The sequence below is a fragment of the Canis lupus genome, chromosome 26 (genome assembly GCF_048164855.1).
Source record: "Canis lupus baileyi chromosome 26, mCanLup2.hap1, whole genome shotgun sequence".
NCBI lineage: Eukaryota > Metazoa > Chordata > Mammalia > Carnivora > Canidae > Canis > Canis lupus.
In genome coordinates, this window is record NC_132863.1 from 16,562,744 (window position 1) to 16,586,940 (window position 24,197).

The window sequence follows — 24,197 nt, forward strand, 5'->3', positions numbered from 1 at the left end:
GCATCCCTCTTTAATAGATTATTAAGAAGAAATTGTCTTCAATTGCTAAAAGTCCAGATGGGCTTCTGTTAAAATCCCCTACTGTGCATTCATTGCCGTAGATGGTTTCCTGTCAGAAAATGGTGTAAATTAGCAGCTTGATGTTCTAAGACTGGGTTAAGTGGTTTGTTTCAGACAGGGAAAAATTTATGGCATGAAATACAAATGCTTAAGTAATCATAAAAGTATTCCATTTTCTGAAGCTGATTTCACATTAACACTTGGCCTATCACATAGCTCATCATGTCTTCTCTTGTAATCAGGAGGAAATGGGTTCTTTATCTCAGAAAAGCATGGGGAAGTTGGTAATCTTTTTTTCACAAAAAGAATCTTGTAATAGGATGGAGAAGAGGGTTAAGAAAACAATAGATGTGTAAATGTCATTGGAGGGTATACATCTGTAAACCATTCCCTTCTGAAATGTTGGAAAGATTGCAGTATAAATACTGCTTCATCACATGTTTTCCTTTTGTCTAGTTCTTCTGTTGTCTGGAGTCTCGTGAGATGAAATGCATACCCCGAAACAGCATCCCCTCTGAACCACAGTGGGAGGATATTACACTATTCTGTGGCCCTGCTCACTCTATGTTAGCCCCCAGTATTTTCTTCTGCAGGTGCCAGGTCTGGTTCAGGGATGAAGCTCAAAGTTAAAATCAAATCAATTGCATACACAGGTGGTTAGACTAGAATGTGTTTGAATCTGAAAACCAGAGTGAATGTTTTATGTTAGAATGTTTCCAGAAAGTAGTAGGAAAAATCTTCAGAGCAAAATGATGCCAGCATAAACAGTTGTGGGCTGCTTCAGACGCAATTGACCCTTTCGCTACTCACTCCTTTTACACATTTAACTTTACTGTTTTTCAGGTTTAGCACAAAGCAGAGAAAATGGAGTATTTTGAGTGTAAAAGAGGGTCTTCATTACACTGTCTAGGAACGAAAATCAAAACTGGCAAAGATTAGTTCTATGTTCAAACTAAAAAAATGTATGTAAATAAATACACATAAGTATATATGCATCATGCACACGTGTGGACGGTGATAAAGTCAGTGCCTCTGTGGGTTGGGCAGGTGCCTCAAACCAGTGAGTTGAAGACAACTGGGAGTGGTATAGCCTGTGGCATACTCAGAAGCCCAGACGTTACCAAAATATGTCAGCTACTACAAATTGGCAGTTTTGTGGGACTGTGAACTCAGTGTTGCCAGGTCTTTTAAAGAAGAAACCCAACATCTGACTCTGTGTGTTGTGCATATGTGTAATTTTTTGTGATTTTGTTGCTTAAATGGACTCCTAGGCAGCCAAACTGAAATCACACGCCTATGAGTATAGTAAAGGCTCTTGATGGTCTTTATGTCACACCCACGCACCTCTGATTAAGAGGTGAATGTGCTAACTAATAATTGCAGCACATTTATCACACTGTTGGCTGACTTTTGTGTTTTTTAGTAAACTTCCCTCAGTTATCTTTCTAAAGAAAAGGAATATTTATTTTAATTGAACTTATATTTATATTAGCATTTATTATTAAGTGTACAGTTTTTACAAAGCAGAGTTGGTTTTTTTTTGGGGGGGAGGGGGTTGTTTGTTTGGTTTTTGTTTGTTTTTCTTGAAATCTCCATATCCTGGACCTCAGGAATTTTTCTCTTGAAGTTGCAGTAAAATTCTAAGCGACCTTAATGTGGTAATTTAGGATACAGTTTACCAACAAGTAAATTTGTAATTACTTGTGTTAATCTGGAAGATGATAGTAAATATGCTTGATATTCAAAAAGACATGGTTATATAGGCTACAAGGATTTACTGGGTGAGGATGATCTGGGTTTCCCAGAGCAAAGAGATATCTCAGTTCAGAAAAGGCCAATAAGTTTGTGTATAGAATTGAGAATTAGGCAGACCCTCCCTCAGACAGAGGTCCCACAACATAGGCTGATCAAACATCATGGCTGTATTTAGGAGGCTGAGATATGTTAATGGAGTCCAAGGAGAGTCATCTAGAGCTGTAGATTCCAACTACCTGAGTTCCATTTCTAGGTCTGCCATTATTTCATAGCTAATTCACTCTTATTTTTAAATAAGAGAAAAGTCTGCATCACACTATTTAGAAGATCTTTGCTCAGATCATTATCAAAATCCATTTTAAAAGGGTGTTACTTTGATTGAAGAATAGCTTTGGGGATGAATGACATAAGGAATTGGACTAGATTTTTCTAAGAGCATGTTAACTTGCAAAAGTCTAGGATCAGTGTACAAACTTTACTCTAACTTGACCCAGGCATTAACCAGTACCTAGATAGGATTAAAAATCCTATATGGTGAGTGTTGTGAATAAAGATCAAGGCAGGTCCTATGCTAATTTCTCTGCCTTTACACAATGTTCCTTCTTACTCCCGCAGCACCTGAACATATCTTGGCAATTCTTCCTTTTGTGGAATGTTTTCTGACATTCACTTAGAGGTCACTAAGAATATGTATGTAAATGGAAAAAATAATTGGCACATATGGAGAATGGAAAAGATAACTAGCAGAAATTCAGGACTATTTTCCATTTGGAAAGATCAACTTCTGCCATCAAATAGAGTTGGTCAGATACTTCTGGTTGGTTCCTGCTGACTTGTCTTTGTTTATATTTAAGGAAATATGGGAAGAGTTACTAAATTAGCTAGAAGACCATTGAGCATAGGCCTCAGATTTCTATTATCTATAAATATTTATCAAGCACATGCCATATGTCAGGCTCTGAGGAGAATGTGGCGGTAGTATGAGACACTGGTGTTGTACTTGGAGCTCTAAAGCTAGAGGGGAGGTAGGAATAGCATTCAGCCAGTTGAGTCACAATGAGACAGCTGTAATATGCTTTGGCATTTGTACAGTTAGAGACTTCATAAGGAAGCCAGCGGGTCTTCATGATGGAGATAGAGGCCTTTGGAGATGACTAAGGAGGAGAATGTGGTGAGACGCTGGGAAGAGTGGACATAATGAGCAGTACTTCTTAAACTGCTGAGTGGCCTAATGATGTTTCTCTGTTGGACATGACCTAGTGCCTCAGCTCCAGCCACAAGTGCTCTTTCCCCCTCCCCTGAGGTCACTCCTCCATGCTATGGGAATCATTGCAATCCTCTGCTACTATAAAGACAATCCCCTTACATGACAGTATTTGTGCAGAACCTTGCTGAAATGAATATCAAAAGAAACTTTGAAATGGAATAGGAATCACAAAAGAAGTGTCCAATGTGTTTGCACATGATGAAAGTGTGTGTGTGTGTGTCTGTGTATTAGAATAATTTTGCAATTTGGGAACCAATGTGTGCCACCATTCTTCTCACCAGAACACCTTTTATATTCTAATTGTAAGTACATAGACTTCCATTCTTGTCCGGAGGAGATTGGTACAAATAAGAAAGCCTGGGTTCAAATACAAGTTCCCTTACTTATTAGGCATTAGATCTTGGGCAAGACACTTGACCTCTCTAGGACTCATGTCAAAGAATAATTCAGAATATTTTAGTTGTCTACATGCAAAGGTACTCATAAGGGAGAACAGTTATGGTCATATTTTTTTTTTATTTTTTTATTTATTTATTTATTTTTAAACTTTTTATTTATTTATTTATTTATGATAGGCACACAGTGAGAGAGAGAGAGAGAGGCAGAGACACAGGCAGAGGGAGAAGCAGGCTCCATGCTCCGGGAGCCCGACGTGGGATTCGATCCCGGATATCCAGGACCGCGCCCTGGGCCAAAGACAGGCGCCAAACCGCTGCGCCACCCAGGGATCCCAACAGTTATGGTCATAAATGAGGAAATGAAAATAAATGGATTCTAAGAGAAAGGAAGAGGGAAAAGGAAAAATTGCAGACAATCTAGGAACAGTAAATTTTTTTTTTGAACAGTAAATCTTGCTTTCACGTTTGTTACTATTATTATAGTCCTTATTTGGCAACCAGGAAAGAGGCCACCATGGTCATGGGTTCTATGGCTTTGAGCCAAATGTTTAGGGTCATTTATAGCCACAATTTCAGTTGTTGATGTATTTGTAATACTCCTTCCACACCAAAATACCCCTGAGGTTTAAGCTGTGAAGAATTACATGATGGACAATTTTGGGTGTCTATCCTTCTGTTAGTACTTCTGTCTTAGTTAGCAAACACCTATACCATGTACTGCATCATGATTCCTTGCTCAATTTCCTCACCTATCCAATGAAATTACTAATACCATGTCAGTGGGTTTTTATGATGGCTAAATGAGATATTGCATACAAAGTCCTGAAAATGATACTTGGCTCAAATAGTAAATGCTATTTTACTATGATCCCTGTCATTATCGTCATTATCTTCATTATTACTACTGAATGATCCTGATTTATACTGCATTGAAGAATTATTTCAATTTCAATTGTCAAATCTCTTTAATAACAGCACTCTTTGCCCAGGAAGCACATCTCAAATAATCAAAATATTCTGGTATTTAAGAGGAATTCTTCGTGGACCTAGATCTAATTTCCATTCTCTTTCCACTCTGTGATGGCATAAGGCATTTTCAGAAACATGCCAGAGTCAAGTCTCTAAAGGGAGAGCAAACTGTGTGCACACATCATCCAAAGGACCTACAGCAAAATCTTCAAACCAGTCATTCCAGATTGAAATTCCATATCATGAGCAAGGAGCTCAAACTTTTTCCCATCTTTCACCTTAAAGTGAAATGGACCTCACCTGTCACCATTCTGGCTAACTTCTCCAGTAGAACCCAGGGTCTACTTTTGGCCAAAAGCCTTGACTACATCATAGGAGAAAATAATTGGTCCTAGAGTGTTGTTTGTCTTCCTTTGTTGTCCCTTACTTCATGAGAATCAGTGGAAAAGAAATGACAAAAGCAACATGTATTTATAATACATTTGTCTTTCAAAACCATTGCTTGTACTTAGTTTTATTTTTTTATTTCTGGCTCTGTCTGAACTTCTCTTGGAAAAGTTATTGCTCCTGTCCTGGAAGAGTCCATGAAATTCTATTCAATTTTCCAAACTTACTTTATTTCTTTTCTCTCCTTTTCCCCTTCCCTTCCCTTCCCTTCCCTTCCCTTCCCTTCCCTTCCCTTCCCTTCCTTTCTCTCTCTCTGTCTCTCTTTTCTTTCTTCTTGATTCTGGAGGTAAAATTTAAAAAGGATTCTTGTAGGACACCACTATTTATAATGAACAGTTATGACAGATGCCTTCCCTCCCTTGGGCACATTCAAGGTTTCACTTACTTTGCCAATTACCCTGGGACCTTGCTTCTGATTTCTTCTGGAGAAAAGCCATACAATGGAGTTGTTGTTTGATCTTAAATTCTGCCTCGCTGATAGTTCTCTGACAAAGCAGGAGGGAAAGTCCTCACTGAAATCTGGTTCTCCTCTCTTAGTATTGTGTCAGAGGATAGATAGCAGTGGTTCATTTCAGTACCAGAGGTACATAGAAGAAGGTCAGAGATGCAAGTAAGACTGTGTGACTAACGTGCATCGAACATCGACTATCTGTAGGGCAAAACACAGGAGTCATATGTTCATTGATTTGTTTATTCTCATACCAGTCCTACTTTACAGATTAGAAATTTAATGCCTAGAGAGTTTAAATATCTTTCCAAGAAGCAGATATACAAGTGTTTCTGTGTGCTCAGATGTATCCCCTCTTACATACTGCTTTTTGATTTTTAAGGTACTAATCCAGTCATCACTTGAGGAAACATTTAAATAATTTGCTTGAAGAGTAGTACAATCTGAATATATTTTCATTAGCTATCAATTTTGTGTATTTTATCATCTCAAGTACCTTATTAGAAGCTTCTGAGACACTGAATTAAGCTGAGATGAATTGAGTTCTTAGGTACTCTTTGGAGGACTTGGTGATGCTGATTATTCCTTCTCTTTGTTTTCACCTAGGATGCAGTAAATGCTTACTCACTATCTCATTTCCACAATTATCTCATCAGTGAAGTATTCCATTATATATGGATTATATATATATATATATATATATATATATATATCCATCCATTTATCTGTTAATGGACATCTGGGCTCTTTCCATAGTTTGGCTATTTTGGACACTGCTATTATATACATTGGGGAGCAAGTGCCCACTAGATCACTGCATTTGTATCTTTGGGGTAAATACTCAGTATTTCAATTGCTGGGTTGTAGGGTAGCTCTATTTTCAACTTTTTGAGGAATCTCCATATATCCAGAGTGGCTGTGCCAGCTTGCATTCTCACCAACAGTGTAAAAGGATTCCCCTTTCTCTGCATCCTCACCAACATCTGAAGTTTCCTATTAATTTTAGCCATTTTGACTAGTGTGAGATGGTATCTCATTGTGGTTTGATTTGTATTTCCCTGATACTGAGTGATGTTGAGTACTTTTTCGTGTTTCTATTGGCCATTTGCATGTCTTCTATGGAGAAATGCCTGTTCATGTCTTCTGCCCATTTCTTGATTAGATTATTTGTTCTTTGGGTGTTGAGTTTGATAAATTCTTTATAGATTTTGAATACTAGCCCTTTATCTGATAAAACATTTGAAAATACTTTCTCCCATTCTGTCTGTTGTCTTTTGGTTTTGTTAACTGTTTCTTTTGCTATGCAAAAGCTTTTTATCTTGATGAAGTTCCAATAGTTTATATTTGCCTTTGTTTCCTTTTAGAGATGTGTCTAATAAGAAGTTGCTGCGGCTGAGGTCACAGAGATCACTGCCTGTGTTCTCCTGTAGGATTTTGATGGATTCCTGTCTCACATTTAGATCTTTCACCAATACTTTCAGGAATTTTTGAGCTCATTCTGGATTGTTAAATTACCATGACATCAACTCCTTTTTGACCTATGACTGTCTTAAAAAAAAAAAATCACACAATGGAGAGGATATCTGACTATTATCAGGAAAACCTGCATTACCTTTGTTTTGTTGTTTTGAATCTTTTGAAACTTGGGCAGATTACAGAAACCCGGTTTGTACACGTCGATTGGACATAGTGTCACCAACTCTGCTGACCTTACAAGGTGATTGTGAACATTAAATATTCTAAACCATGTGCTTTGGGGAAAAGTGCAAAGAGCTTTCCAGTACAGTGATTTTATTTCATTGCAGAGTCCTTTTGCAGGCCTTTGACAGTTTTCCTTTTATAAGGCCATGTGTTTGGAGTGGAACCAAGAGAGACAGCAAGATTCATTTCTACTCAAGAGTGTATTTACTCCATTCAAAGTTACCCAAAGAAGCCCCAGTTCATACTCAAATTGGAATTAAGGAGTAAGATTTATGAGGAAGTTTATTGCTTGATTATTCTGTGAAAATTAACAGGACTGTAGTTGGAGCAGCAGTTGTAAGTGGGAACAAATCTTTGTTATCACAATAGTCAATACTGTTTTGATTTAAGAACATGGCAGATATAAATCTGGGCATTACTAGTTCAGGAGTGAGTTGACATTATTTGTAGATGTACCTTACATTGCTCTTTGTGTATTCTGAATGCAAGCTCTAGACCTTCATTTATCCAGATGAGTTTAAGAAATGACTGATGTCTGACCTGAGTTTTTGCCCTTTGATGAATGAAGGCAGATACATTAATGTGTGTTGTTGCATAAACCACTGAGAGAAATGACCCTATAAATCCCAAGCAATAAAATGTATTACAAAAGAAATAGATCATGGAGTAAAGACAAGTTAAAAATGCATTTTTTTTCATGATTTGTAAAACATCATATTGCCCTGACTAATGTTTTAGAGTTTTAAATGTAGCTGGCATCATGCTAAAAAATACATCAAATGGCCTCTTGTCTTTATGTAATATCCAAATCTAAAGAGGCTAGAACCCAGTGATATAAAAGGGCACTTGTATGTGTTGCATTACTGTACTTGTGTCTCAAGAAATATAAACCTTTTTAAAAAATATCCTGAGCCAACGAGGGTGACTACATTAATTTTGAAGCTCTATACGTAGAATAAGGCAGTTTATTCTCCAAATGAACCACTGCCTGCTCCAGATCAGTCTCCCAAACTCTCAAGGTCCAGATGCAGGGATAACTTCTTTATGAGGCTATTTTCCAACAACTGAAAGTTAAGCATGCAAAAAACAGGACCGTCACTTCTACTCTGTCTCCATTGCCAGACATAAACAATGATGTAAATCCAGTAATGTGTCAGGTGTTGTGTTCTGGTGGATATTACGGTACCTGCCAGGTGTAACAGAAATGCGTGTTGGGGTCAGATGTACAAGATTTGAATTTCCCTGACACTAGAGTGACTATGCCACCCCCTTCAGAATGCTCTTCCTCCTATTCCTTAGTCAAAATTGGCATCTATCATCGGTATTGCGAAGAAGCTGACAACCTAGAGAGAAGAGACAACATACATGCACAAGTGATGATAGCACAGAATTTTCACGATGCTATAAGAGATACAAAAAGAACTGGGAAATCTGAGAAGACAGAACGTCTTTCCTTTGTGGGTAAAGAAGTAGATTAAAAAGTGCTTTATTAAGATGACAATGTTTTAGCTGGAATGAAAAAGATTTGAAAGATGAGAAAATTTCTTACAGGTGAATGTGGTGAGAGGACATTCCAAGTTGAGCAATAGATTCAGCAAAATTTGGAAGGAAAGGATAGGTGTTGTTTTGCCAACCTGAAGTTCTATAACATGTCTGTGATGTGGGACATTGTTACTCAAAGTGTGGTCCACGGACCAGCGGCATCAGAGCAACTCCAGTCCCACTGAATCAGAACCTACATTTTAACAAGGTGAGTCATATATAAACTGAAGTTTGAGGAGTGTTGGTTCAGGGTGCATGAAGAGTATCCACAAAAATCATATCAAACAAAAAATAAAATGCTAATTTAAAAAGGTCCTTAGGAATTGTCTAGTTTGACATTTGGTTGAGAAAACTAGTTTACAAGTGGTTGATCCTGATGGACTTGAGTTTTTTCCCCTCACACCACTCTAGCTCCTTTTTCACTGCACCATATTCACAGCCTTAATACCAGACTCTAAGTTTTAACATGCTGTAGTAGGACATGAAGAATAGTTGAGGATTTCTGATTAGATAAGTAAGAGAAGAGTAATTGGATTTTAGGGAGATAAATCTAGTGGTATATTTTGGAATAGACCAAAGGGGAAAGAACCAAAGCTAAGAAGATATTTAAATAGTCTTACAGAGGATCTAAAGGAGAGTGAGAGGTAGAAAAATGAGAAACACGTGGAAGGTGATATATTCTCCACTTACGTCATTTATCTAAAGCTTTTGGATATATTTGCCTCTTTCTCCCTTGATTCTCTCCTTGTTCCAGTACATCATATAAAAAAAAAAAAAAAAACACTGCAAAACCCCACCAAAAGTGGGTTCCACCAACCCACTTTTCCCTAATGAATATTTAATAGTTTCCTATTAAATAGGCCAACAGTCAACTTACCTACAATACTTGATATTCAACCCACCAACCACAGTTTGCATGACATTATTTCTGCCAGGAATATCTATGCTTTTGTTTACTAATTAGCTAGGTCAAACCATTCATTAATTCAATCACTTACCCAATGATCTGTCTATATCACACATATTTAATTAATCCCATTGTGTTCTAGGCTCTTTGCTATGATGGACCATATAATAGACTCATTTTCATAGAATTTAGCAGTTTAGCAGTTATGGGGATTCTGTCCAGTATTGAGCATACTGCTAGCTAAGTGTACAAGATAAATGAGATGTGGTACCTCACCTTAGACTGGCTCATATTCTTGTGAGTTGTGCTCAAGATGGAAATAGTGGGCCCAATCATTTATTGAGACTGCATAATATGGTCTGTTATTCATGGATTTTGTTAATCTGCAACTGCTCACACATACAAGCATATTATGTGGAAGAGATTGTCGTTCTCTGTATTCATAGCAATAAGTTCTGTTCAAAGAGGGAAAATATTAAGATTCTTTTAAAACCAATGTCAAGATCCATCAATTTTGATCTATCAGGTGATAAAAATGCAAGACAACTCCTGTAATTATGCTAAAAAAGCCAAAAATCATATATTCTACTGGGAAGTGCTGGTAACACTATCAGACTTTTAACATATTATTTTTTGCATAAGAAAATTCACAGAAGTAGATCCCACTTCAGAAGGACTTTCACTCGTATTGTGTATCTGAAGCAAGAGTCCTTATGCTGTAGGTATTGAAGAACTAGAATTAGTCATGTGCATTGCAGGCCCTTGTAAAATATGAATGAATTTCCTCATATTGGTCAAAATACTAATGATGCTTTCTCATTTCTCTCAGATTGTCCTGTGTGCTCATGTTTTATTTAACCTTCACAGGAATTGAGGAAATTTTTGCTAATCAGTGGTAACACGTAGTAATCTGGTAATACAGATTGATGATGATTTTCCAAGGAACAAAACTCAGTTCTCCAACTTTCCAGTCTATTTAGTTAAATAGTAGGAAATCCTCTGAAGATTTACAATTGGGTGTAAGAACTTATCTCTTTATAGAAGCTGATGTTGTTGAGCAAATTTTTTTTTATTTAGTTCTGAAAGAATCTTCTTGAAACCTGTGAGATTGGAGTGACCTGGTACAATTTGAAAATACAGCTAGGAGGTATTCCTCTTCCCTTGGATTTAGTATCAGTCCATGTTGTTGGGAGAATGAATGCTATTTTTGGATGTTTTAACTTGAGCACAGCTGGTTATCTAGGCTAAGTGTCCCTTTTAAGTTCAAGAAGTTCCATATTATGCTTTGACCTTCTGGGATAGAGAATAATGAAGAACCAGCATACACCAGACTACACCCAGTTCTGCAAATTACTTGAACAGCAGAGAAGAATAATGACTCCAGGGCATGACCTTGAGGACTGGATGTATGTGATAAGAAATGTCCTGAGTGAGGAATCCTGGACATGCTCAGAGGAATAGAAAGATTTTACTTAGCATTATTGAGATGATGTGTGGAAGGGGAGAGTGATATGTATTTTTAGAGCTATTCTCTCATTTTCTTGCATTATTAATACCTTACATTTACTGAAAGACACTTTCAGTCCATGACTTCATTCAGTTTCCAAAGAGACTTGATTTCCTCTTTAAATTCTTTCCCTAAGTGAATGCTGAATTCTTCCCCAAATTAATCTATTTTTTATCCTTTTAAATTTCCAAGTTTTGAATAGCACAGATGAATAATTTATATGTCAAGAATGTTTTTACATCATAGTACTCAGAAAACATAGTCTCAAAATACCTAAGTAAATATCAAGGAAAAAGACACAATAATGAGAGATATTTTCATCTTCTGTTTTCTATCTTCTTATCTTTTCAAATGAGAAAAATAGGACAGAGTACTTTAAGGATGTTCCTTCTTCCATAATTTTCCTTCTCTTTAGAGAAGTCAAGTATTTCCTGCAGTTAGTTTTATTAAATAAAAAGGACAATACCACAAAAGCAAATACAAAGGAAAAACTCAGAAAGCTATGTCTTTCCTTCCTTTCTTTTAGACAGGAGCAGCTAAAGTAAGACATAGAGCCCATGGTTGTAGAGGTCAGGACAGAATTTAAAGAGGTTGAGCAAGGTTTTTTTTGAAAGGCAACAGTCATGAGCTACAAACAGAATTCTTTAAGAAAGCAGGGCAGGCTCAAAGAGGTAGTTTATTAAATGTATTGGAATCTGTTGGGGGAAAAATGATCAGATACCTCACCTGGAGATGACTCCTCGTCATCTGTCCACAAGTTCACTGGCTTCCAAAAGGCTGACTTTGGACCTGTGTCTATGAGAAAGTTTCTACTGGACTATGGGGAAATCAGAAAGACAAACAGAAAGATTAAGTGGCCTTTCAAAATAACACATTTATTCAGATTTGAGAACCTTCCTTTATTCTGACAATATATATATTTTTAAGATTTTATTTATTTATTTATTTGAGACAGAAAGAGAGAGAAGCAGAGACAGAGGCAGAGGGAGAGAGAGACTCTCATGCAGACTCCCCACTAAGTGGGGAGCCTGACATGGGGCTTGATCTCACAACCCTGGGATCATGATATCAGCTGAAGTTAGACACTTAACAGATTGAGCCACCTAGGTACCTCTATTCTGACAATATTTTATGGGTTAAGTTGCCATTTCTTTTTTAGAAATGCTGGCAGAATTTGGCAAAATTGACATCTCACCTCATTTTTATTTTCAGTCTCCTTTCCTATCTCCCATCTCCTTATTTCTGGCCCTTAGATATCTTTCTTATTTTACCTTCTGATTCTCTAATACTACCTTCTTCTTCTCTATCAATACTACTCCCATCTTTATTGCTCTAGGAACAATTTGAACATTAATGGTCTCAATCATTGGTTGGCTAGATCAATGATTTCAGACTAATTCTTCAGATGTGAGAGTTCATTATTTAAAATCTTTTTCCAAATATTTATTTTGGAAAAATTATACACCTACAGAAAAGCTGCAAAAATAGTAAAACACATCCCTATACCTTGAAACAAGATTCGCCAACTTTTAAACTTTTCCCTTTGATTTAACTCTCTAAGAGTTCATATTTCATGTTAAACATATTCAGTGGAACCTGAACATACATAAGCTTTGATTATATTTTTATTCATTCAAGTTAATGATAACACTTTCTGCAATAGATTTGGGAAATAAAGCAAAACACTCCATCATCCCCCCAACCCCATCTCTCAGGAGTTCCAGGTGCTCAGGGAGAAAGGTCTGGAAAATCTCATTGAAGTATTTTATACTGAAATATGGATGGATTCTAACCATCTGAAGTAGCATTTGTACTTAATAAGTTGAAGTTGTTAATCTACTTAAATTTGTAACAGAGGATACATATGTTAGATGATACATTTGAGGAAGAAATTTCTGGTGATGCTTGCCTCCTATAGCCCGAAATTATGTCCTCTGGGCCTTTCCTGCCATGGGATATGCATTTTAACTGAACGCTAATGTTCCCTGTATTACTTACTAACTTATCCTTGAAAGTGACTCTGTGGTCTACATGGGACAAATAAAAAAAAAAAATGGGGCATATTCTTTGAAAATCAGAGCTGATCCAGGAAATCCATTTTGTGTTTGGTTCTTATATCTAAATGTTTAAGTGATATAGTCATCTCTTTGGGATAAATTATGGGTTGGAGAAATGGGCAAATATTTGCAACCACAAATCACTAATCTAGGTATGGGAAGGGCCCATGTATTTCATAAAGCAAGGCATGCCTGTGTTCCCATTCCCCACAAGCATTTTGGTTAAATGTGAATCAGAGTTTGGGCTTCCCCTTAGACTTGTGCCTCCCAACACAGCTGCAGGCTTCTACAGAGGTTGTGCTGAAGAGTGATCCTATCTGATGAACCACAGGATGTCAACAAGACACACCCATTGTCCCACATTTGGCAGTCTCTAAAAAAAGAACGTAGCAACGAGCTTGCTGCAAGCCAACCCAACCCTGACCATAGTAATAGACTCTTCCAAATGGGTGCGGCCAAGTGGATCACATTGAAAAAGAACAGGCCCTAGGATAAATCCGAATTAAAGAAAAGCAAAACAAGGCTTAACTGTCACAAAGAATGGAAAGGAGCTGTGGACCCTTTCATCTTCACTAAGGTTTGAGAGGGTGTTGACTGCACAATATTGTTCCAGCCTTAAGCTTTTTCCTTGAATTGAGAATCTTAAGAATGAGAGGAGGTGGTTTAAACTCATGTTGGCAATACCACACCTCAAAATCCAGGATAGAAAAAGACTCTTAAATTGTAGCTTGATGAGAAAAGCCCTTTTAATTTGGACTCAGGATAAAGAAAAGTCCATTTCCCATAATTGCTATTCATTTTAATACACAAAGAAAATAGGAGTGTAGTCTTCTCTTCTGAAAGTGTACTGTTTACACACACACACACACACACACACACACACACACAACCCAATCAGGAATTAATACTAAGAAGTAGGTATAAGACTGCATGACAATTATAGATACATGTGAATATATACATGTAAACATAATGTTATTCCATATCACATATGCAGGGTAAATAAGAAATATACACAGTATTTGGAAAACAGTTATTACTCAAAGCAATTGTGTAATTTCAATGAAGGCTATCAGCAAAAAGATAGGTGTGTACCCATGGTTTGGGAGCGTTTTCTGAAATATCAAAAAAATTTGGACTTGTTTTGTTTTGTTTTTTTATTTTGTGGTTTGAGTTCTAGAGCTAATTTATTGTGTTTTGGAAGTTAAAAATTAATCTAGGTGAGTATATCTGATAAATCCAAGGTATCTCTTCCATCTGTCTTACCATGCTCCTCCTCCTCATACCCACTCTAAACTAAAAGGCAATCTTTGAGTCTTCCTCCATCATCTTTCCCATTCAGGCAGTGAGTAGGTTTTATGCTTTTTCTCTTCCAAATGTTCCGGGTAGCCATTCTTTTTTCTATTTAGATCACCACCAACCAGTTCAGAAAAAATAACCCCCACCCTTGACCACAATATTCCACTGGGTACTCCTTCCGCAGTTTCTCAAACTTCAAATCTTTTACTTAGTTCTCAGATCATAGTAATGGTATTTAATCACCCTGACTTTGCACATGTTAATCTTCTAATAAAAAGTCATCTGTCACTTCATATTTTGTGCAGCACCCAGTTCAATATTCTTGGCCTCGTTTCCAAGGCCCCTTATTGTTTGCTTCCACCACAATAATGCAAATTTTGTTTCTACTACTCTCTAACACACACCACACACACTATTGTTGTAGTCTATGTTTGTTCAACAAACTCTGGACTAAAATGATAATTTTTGCCTAACATCCTATACTCTACTTTTCTGGCAACACAGTGTCATCTCCTATTGCTTTTCTGAATCCTTGCCAAGTTTTAACCTACATAAAACCAGTGTTCTATGAAGGCTGCTATGACTACAGTAATGCTCATTTATTGTGTTTCTGGGCTAAACTTTTCACCAACGATAAACTCAAACACATTATTCACACCCACATATTTTTTTCAGATGAGTATGTCGACCAATTAGATAAGGAAGATTCTTTGAAGAAAGTGACCATGCTATAAAAATTAATTTCCTCATTTATGTGTCCTAAAACAACTAGCGTAATGCCATATCCAGTATATGGAGTTTGATTAATGGTTATTTTGGAATAAATTAAGATTGACTATAAATTGAATATTCATAAAAAAGAATGTCATAGAACCAGTTTCAAATGTAGTTTAATTCCAGAAAAACCAAGTTTTGACCTTCATATGCAGTAATACTAAAAGAAATCCTGTCATTTTCCACTGTATTTTAGAGTTTGCTAAGAGCCTTCCCATGCAGTTGTATGCTTTTCCACATGGAAACACAATCGGATAAGTTTTATCATTATTTCACAGAAAAAAAAAATGTGATTTGATCAGGATCATGCCCTAATCCAACCCTTACCCAGGGATCACCTTAATATTAATCCTGAACTAACCTAAACTTTACTTTAATCCTCATCCAATAGTAGGTCCAGCCTCAGACTGAACCCAAACCCTAGGTTTAATCCTAAACCTAACTCTAACCTCCCCTAGCCTCACCTTAAACTAACACTAGCCCTAATCCTAACCCTAGTTTCCCAAATCTAACAATAATCCTAATTTAGGTTCTCAACATACCCTCAGCCCCTAATCATAGACCTAATCCTAATTCTAGCCCTAACCCCAGTCCTAAACCTAACTGGTAGGTTCACATGGGGAGCATGTAATTAAAACCAAGAAAGTCTACAAAGAGAAGCATAGACAAAAGAGGGATCTGGAATGTATCTGAATGTATATATGCAGTACCAGAAACATTTGAAACATAGCCATTATTTTTTTCGCAGTAAATTCTAACTTTCAAAAAGAGGGAAAGGAAGCTTTTCTCATGAATATATATATATATGTTTATAACTTTTCTCAGAATGCTTTTTGATTTCATGACAGACAAATGAGAATCGATTTTTCCCACATGCAGAGGTCTGAGGATTAGCCTTAACTAAAATAGGTGAGATGAATTTAGACTCGGCAATTCCTACTTACTGTTGTAATAAGAGGTGAAAAACAATTCACACACTTGAGATTGACATGGTAGTGAGTTTAGTAGTGCCTCCCCAAAATATAAGTCCTTGTCAAAATCTGGAACTTGTGAATGTCACTTTATTTTGTAAAGAAGTCTTTGCAAATATAATTAATGTAGAGATCTCGAGATGAGATCACCCTAAATCCAGTGACAGTGTCCTCATGAGACACACAGAGGAAAGGAAGGATAGAAGAGGAGGAGGCAGTGTGACCACAGAAGCAGAGATGGGAGTGAACTGGAAGCCCTGCCAGCAGCCACCAGACACTGGAAGACACATGGAACAGAATCCCCCCTAGAGCCTCAGAGGGAGTGCAGCTCTGCCAACACCTTGTGAATTTTTAGTCTCCAGAATTGTAAGTGAACAAATTCCTGTTGACTTTTAAGCCACCAAGTTGTGATCATTTGTTATAGCAGTCCTAGGATACTAACAAAGTTGACCACATCATGCCATGGTATGAAGAGGTAGGGACTGTAAATTTGCTGGGCAAAAGTCCCGTAACAAACCATTAGGCAAAGAAAGCTTAATCAGAGAAGAGGCTGCTAGTAGTGAGGCTTATGCTCTAAGGAAACTGGATTGGGGTATGAAATTTTTACATGAAGGACAGTCTATAAATTTTCCATCTTTACCACCTACTACAAACTACATGAGACACTAATTAGGCAAAAATAAAACAAGAAGGTTGCTCTTCTTGAGGATTTCACAGACACCAGAGGGGAGATAGATGTATAATTAGGTAAAATATAAAGGAATAGTTTGGGCAAATGAGATAGGAACCCAGGCGACTTCATCTACTTAGAAAGGTGGAGAGTGAAGGGGAGGGGAGGGTATTACAGAGAAAGTCAAAGTGGAAGTGGAATGTTAGTCAATTTTCAAAGAATGGCACTGGAAAATATGTAGAACTCAGCTCCAAATTTGCTTCCATATAATATGCTTAAATTTATTAAGTTGACTTTATTAGCTTCTTCATATGTGTTTGTATTGTCCCTTTTTTGTCCCTCTTTTAATGTCAATATTTTTCATTATCAATTCTGCCATTTACAGAGATTTAAAACTATATGGATGATGCTTTTTTTTCTCATCAGTTATTTTTCATATGGATCTTATGGGGTAGGTAGAGTAAGCTGCAGCAGTGATTCCATTTTAGAGATGCCAAACAGAGCTCAGACTATAGCTATGAAGTCCCAAGTAGTTTGGGGAACTTTAATGTCCGATTAGGAAATGCTACTGGCACAATGATTTTCCTATACGATGGCTCCAATCATTTCATGTACGTGCTCAACAAATCTCAACTTCTACCACGTAACCTGGGACTGGTATTCAAGGACCTCTACCAACTGATTCCTTTCTAGTTTCATCATGGATCCCAACATGTCTCTACTTGGACCTTCCATTAAATGTGTTTTTCATAATTTTGTTGTCGTAATACTTTTTACATGAATTCCTTAAATTGTCATGAAATCGTGCATCATCTTTAAGGAAAGAATTTGTGAGTCTTAATTGAAAACTTTCCTCCCTCGTCTCTTCCTTCAATATATATTTATTTAGCTTATCAAGTGCTGGATATGGGGCTAGGTCCTAGGGATATTAAAAACTCACAAACTCCTAGCAATGAACTACTTGTCTCTAAATCTAATGGACATTTTTCTTGTTCTCAAAATCAACACTTGCTTCTCTCACTATAAGTCTAGCAAATAATCTACTTGATGTCAGGGGCCACCTTTCTTTTGCTCTTCTGCTTGTTTTCATTCTTCTATGTCTGGCACATGGTAGGTATTCAGTAAACTTGAATGAAGGAATTGATAAATACTGAGGTTAATATTTGTATTTATCGAAGAGAAAATATGGCTGTTTATTTTGAGAAAAGAATAATCTGTCAGAATCTTCAGATTTGCATGAAGGACAGAAAACTCATGGGCAAAAGATAGACTCAATGTAGAGTAGTGGATGGCTTTCTCTTCCTCTTCCTAAGTAACTGACTTGGAGAGGACCATTTGTGGCAAGTATCATTCGACTCACTCAGAGGAAACTGGAACTGTTGAACTTTAGAAATGAGGAGGAACGGATCTTAACATTTCCTGGAAACAGGGCTAGAGATCAGAAGGCGATTGCTCATGTTAAACCACCGAGGAAACATTTACCTTTACCTTGTAATTAATTTTAAAATATTTATTTATTTATTTGAGAGAGAGAAAGAGGGAGAGAGTGGGAGGGAAAGGGACAAGGAGAGACAGAATCCCAAGCAGATGCCTTGCTGAGATCATGACCTGAGTGGAAGCCAAGAGTTGGATGCTCAACCAACTGAGCCAGCCAGGCACCCCTGCACTTAGTTTTTTCAAGTGATATTTTATATGTCCACATTAGAACAGTAAGTGGCAGGTTTAGGTTACCTGTATCATTGATGTTCAGGATTATTTTAACTATACCCTTTTTGTTAATTAGAAGCTTTCATGGATGCATATACAAACCCAGTGAAAGCAGAGATGCTCTGTGTGAAGGGTGGGCTGAGTAATTCAGTGGTCTTAGGTAATAGGGCTTTTGGTGACGTTCTATTGGTGCCGAAGAAAGCCCAGCCTTCATAGCATTCAGTATAAAGACCCTATAGTAGTTTATAAGAGAGGATATGAAAATGTTGATTAAAGGGTACAAAGTTTCAATTATGCAAGATGAATAAGTTCTGGAGATCTACTATAGAGTAATGTGACCATATTGTATTATATTGCAATACTGTATTGTATGTTTGAAATTTGCTAAGAAGTTCCCACCAAAACACACAAAAGAAAAAGACAACAGAGGTGGTAACTATGTAAGATGATGGACATGTTAAATAGCTTGAATGTGGTTATTTCACAATGTACGTGTATTTGAAAACATCAAGTTGTACACCATAAATATATGAAGTTTTTATTTGTCAGTTATATCCCAATAAAGCTGAGGGGAAAAAGAAAAAAGAGAGAGAGATGTGAGCAAATATCAAAGCTTTCAATCAGTGGGCACTTTAACTATATATGGCAGAACAAAACATCTCTTGTGTTGCTCTATTCTCTGAAACCATCTGCAAATAAATAAAAGAAGCAGAAAACTGAAGATCCTGAATGCTCCAAACTCTGGGAAAGAAAGCATTCAGACTACAGAACAAAGAAATGCACAAATCATTGAGAAATTTAAAAATACAAAGGAACCATTAAAAACAGAAATTAAAGCATAAAATAATAATGGTAAATAATAATGGTGGAACCAAGAAAATACATTCATCTTAGCAATAAATACATATAAAATAAACACTTGTTAACAAAAGAAAAAATATTCTCAAATTAGATTTATAAAGTCAGAACCTTACTAAACTCTTTAAATGGAATGGATTTGAAATGACTCAGGTAGGTCAAAAGTAAATACTGGGGAAAGACACAGGAGAAAGTAGCAAAGAGCAAGGATTATAATATTTAACTATTAAATTCAAGTGACAAAGATGGTGCTTCAAAAATGAAAGTAGCAACGACCACAATGAAGGTGTGTTACATGTTTTTCAACCAAATAACAGCCTCAAAAGCTGAAGGCAAAACAAGCCCAAGTGTAAAGAGGAAATAAAATATTGGCAGGAGACTTTTATCTACTTCATTCAGAGCAAAACATACTAATTGTGCAAAATAGTAAAGATATTTAAGAAGATATAAGCATATAAATAACACACTTAATAAAATGTATCAGGATACATAATCAGGAAAGCAAACAGCTCTTCTTTCATGTACCCATGAATTAGTTACAAAATTGCACTTTATATTAGTTCACAACAAAATCTCCATGGCATTGATTCATAACAAAAGAGAAATCAACCACCACCAAAATGCTAAAAAAAAAACTTTCTAATTCACTGTTAGGTCAAATATAATATCAGAAATCAAATTACAGCATACCTAGAAAAATAGGGATGGTAAAAATCTATGCATCAAAACTAAGAGCAATTTAAAGCAATTATCAGAGGTAAAATCCTAAGAAATCAGAGAGGATGGAATAATCCAACTACACAACTCAATATCTGACCCAAGAAATGTTTCGAAAGGAGAACCAAATGAAAACAAATAATACAAATTTGCAAACCTGAATAAATCTGAGAGCTGATTCTTTGAAAAAGCTAACAAAACAATGCATTAATTTAAAGTATCAAGAAAATAGAAGTATATGAAATTATAAAAAAGAATTGAGAAATAACCATTGATATGGAGAAAATAACAAGTATTTTAGAGAATGCTTTTTCTCAATTTTATGCAAATACTTTTGAGTATTTGGATGAAATGCATAATTTTCTAATGAAAAGAAAGTAACTTCAGAAGAGATAGGCCAACCTCTGTAGAATAAATTTATGCAGCTGACAAAAAGGGACTAGGCACCTTCCCCTGTCTCTTCCTCACATAGATGACACAATTTTACTTATTGTTAAAAGATAAACTGAGACTTACTATGATGTTTATCTGATCAAATAGGCAGCATCGAACAGGAAGTGGTTAGAAGAGTCACACTGAACAGGAGCTAGGGAGGAAGACTCTGACAGTAAAAGTGGAAGTAAAGCAAGGAAATTATTACCGTTATAATTTTAAAGATTTATTTTATATATTTGAGAGAGAGAGAGAGAGCAATGGGGGGGAGGCAGAGTGAGAGGATCTCAAACAGATTCTGTGCTGAGCCACAGAGCCTGACTGGGGGCTTGATCTCACAACCCTGAGAACATGACCTGAGCCAAAATAAAGTAAGTTGGAATCTTAACTAAGCAATGGAAGCTCCCCTCAAGGAAATATTTGCTTGGCTATAACATAAGCAATTGCTTTAGTTGGGAAAACCTAGTTGGGTGTTTGTGACTGGTAGTCCTGAGATTTTGATTTCTTAACCTTCAGGCATTTATAGGCTTGGGAATGGTTTACTTATGTATGATACTAAGTCATTAAAGCCACTTCAGTCTAATAGCCTCCTTGTTTAATTAATTTAGGATTATAAACATACAAATTCTTTCAAACTATTGAGAAACAGAACTTTAAGATTGATTACACTGTTTTAGACCTCAAAGAAAGAGAAAGAGAGCTTCCAAATTGCTATTATGACATAAAAATAACATAGAAAAAGCTAACATCACAATAAAGAAATTATGGAAACTATGATCAATTACAAATATGAATGCTGGAGCACCTGGGTGGCTCATTGGTTGAGTGTCTGCTTTTGTTTAGCTCAGGTCGTGATCTCGGGGGCCCTGGGATCTAGCACCACATTGGGATCCCCGCAGTGATCCTGCTTCTCCTTCTGCCTACATCTCTACCTCTTTCTCTGTGTCTTTCATGAATGAATGAATGAATAGAATCTTTAAAAAAAATGTGAATGCTCACATACTGGTATGCTATTAAGTAAAATCTAGCAGCACTTAAAAATGTATTAAAACTCTAAGTGGAATTGCTCAATCAGTAAAGGCAAAGATGTCCACTGACAATATCATTATTCAGAATTTTTCTGCAAATAAGGGCAACTGTGTGGCTCAGTAAGTTAAGCATCTGCCTTCAGCCCAGGTCATGATCTCTAGGTCCTGGAATGGAGCCCTGCATCGTCGTTAGGCTTCCTGCTCAGTGGGAACCCTGTTTCTTCCTCTCCCTCTGCCCCTTCCCCTACTCGTACTTTCTCTCTCTCTCTCTCATGAATAAATAAAATCCTTTAAAAAGGAATTTTTCTGTAAGTATAATAATAAATGTGATATGAGGTATTGAAATATACATTATATATGTTCTCATATTATTTATATAACTATATGCATGAAAATTTTGGGAAGGAATGGTTATCTTTGAAGTGGAGGCTAAAGACCTGGGGTGGAGAAAATCTTGGCTATCATATCTCATCAAATTAGTCACTTTTTATTATAAGACATATCATTATTCAGTGTAATACTAAAAATAAATAACCTTGCCAATTAAATTAAACATTATGGATTTTGATAGTATAATTTTAAATAATGATTCTTTTATTTCAGAAATTTTAGAATATGAAAAATCTTAGGATTTAAGAAAATTTGTGTTATTATGTGTTTTGTTAGTCCTTAAAATTTTTACAAATATATTTATTACCTTTTTATTGATAGCTATACAACCATTTTAGCATTACCTTAGGACAAAAAGAAAACAATTATTGAGTTTCCTCAAACTGCATTCATTAGGAGTTCATTTTTTTTTTCCCCTCAGTTTCTGATCTAAAAGAGAAACTGGTAATGGACCTTTAACCCCCTTTATCTTTATCCCAGTTCTGAGGAGTTTTAATATCTGTTGACCTCTCAGAGGAGCCTCCTGGTTTCCTGGGCTTTTCAGGACCGCATGTGCTCATCTCTGTTCTCCACAGGACCATACTCAGCTCTGAGCTCTGACACAAGGAGGCTGGGAGAAAGAAGAATCAAGAGGTGAGGAGTAGCCAAATCCTGTAGGGTCTTAAAGTAGTATGAAAAATTTGAGTTTTCTCTTGTCAAATTCATTAAGCTGAGGAGGTTGTAATGCTGTGGTGGCTGATGTAGGAAAGAATGTTAGGGTTCAAAGCTGCTGGCCAAGAAAGAATTCTTGAGATGTCTTTCTTGCAAAAAGCTAGTTTTATTAAAGCATGGGGACAGGACCCATGGGAAGGAAGAGCTGCCCTAGGGTCATGAGGAGTGGCCCATTATATACTTTCAGGTTGGGAAAGGGTTACGGATAGGATAGCACAAATCCCTAAAGAATTTTGGAAGCAAGGTTTCCAGGACCTTGAGGGGGCTAGCTACTGTTAGGAAAGGTCATTTAATACAATCTGATAAGACCTTAGGCATGAGACCCTTCAGATGTCTATCAGTGGGTCATATGCTTGGAGGATGATTGCCAACATATATCTTGGGGAGGTAGAGATAAAGTTTCCAAAGGAATTTTTATATGGTAAGGTAGACTTACAGGGTCCTGGGGTTCCTGCTAAGATCGCCTTTTGCTCTTCATGAAGTGTCAACATCAAGGCAGTTGAGTTCATAGAGGAAGGTCACTCTGCCTATTTTAAAGGACTTGTCAATGGGTTGTAGGTGGTAAGGAAATTTAATAAATGCTCTTCTGCCTTTGTTTCCCACATCAGGAGCCTGTGTAATAAGCAAGGTTAAATCTAAGAGTGCTTCAAGGTTTCAAAACTGAAATGCTGAGGACAACCAATCACAAACTACCAAGTAGGCTTTAAGTTATAGCCAAACACATAACTTCACTGCTCAGCTTCCACACTACTCAGAATCAGTCTCTGGGAAAGTTCTGTCAGTGGAGTGCTCCTAATAACTTTCCATTTGGCACTGCCAGATTCAAACTGATTTTTGCTCAAATAAACTCTTCAAATGTTTCATAAGCCTGGTTTGACCTTTTAACACTCTCAAGGGAGATTTTTAAGTAGTGACTATCATGATTAGATTTTTATGACAAAATCCATGTTGATGGGTAGAAAACATGGTGACTGCGGTGTGGAAATCAATTAGAAAAACACAAAATGGAGGTCAGAGACTTAAACTCAAATTTCCAGTCCCAATTTGCTTATGTTCACATTCACTCTTAAGTGGGACTAACCTTGTAAATAGGGAATCCACTCCTTTAGTGGGTTAAGTTTAAGGCATTCTGGGAAGCTGGAACCTGAAACTCAGCTCCCACCACTAACAGTGCTGAACTCTGATCAGCTTATGTCATAGAACCATTTTGTGACCTTAAGGATGTACTTTTTATGAAACACTATTGTGACACTGAGATCTTTTGCTTTGGGAGAGTGAGTTTAATAAATATTTCCCAAATTCCTTAAGGGAATATATTAAAGGACATAAAGACACTAGGTTTGACACAAATTAGGTGTTCAGTTAATCTTAAATGAACACATGAAGGAGTAAATGAAGACAGGAATGAATTAGAAGAGATGTGGGGAGGGGACGATGGTATTGGCAGGGCCAGTCATTGTCTCTGAGAGAGAAAGCCATCAGGTTCTGCACTTAAATTCTTATCCTTTTACAGATTTGCTGAGGCCAATCCTGCTATATAAAAATACTTTCTATCCAAATACAGCTATCCAATAGCTATTGG

At 36.7% G+C, this 24,197-nt stretch overlaps 1 long non-coding RNA gene across 7 annotated transcripts; it reads right to left on the reverse strand.

Annotated features, from left to right (window-relative positions):
- Positions 1-3,652: 3,652 nt before the first annotated feature.
- LOC140617851 (uncharacterized) lies at positions 3,653-23,800 on the reverse strand. 7 transcript variants are annotated; one of them, XR_012018001.1, is made up of 7 exons: positions 23,697-23,800; positions 23,052-23,227; positions 22,412-22,514; positions 20,571-20,655; positions 11,728-11,818; positions 5,282-5,545; positions 3,653-3,856 (listed from the first exon to the last, which is right to left on the reverse strand). It is a non-coding gene; the product is annotated as an uncharacterized lncRNA (long non-coding RNA). The 7 variants fall into 7 exon arrangements; XR_012018005.1 differs by lacking the exon at positions 20,571-20,655; XR_012018000.1 differs by lacking the exons at positions 3,653-3,856; positions 5,282-5,545 and adding an exon at positions 9,779-9,949.
- Positions 23,801-24,197: the final 397 nt, after the last annotated feature.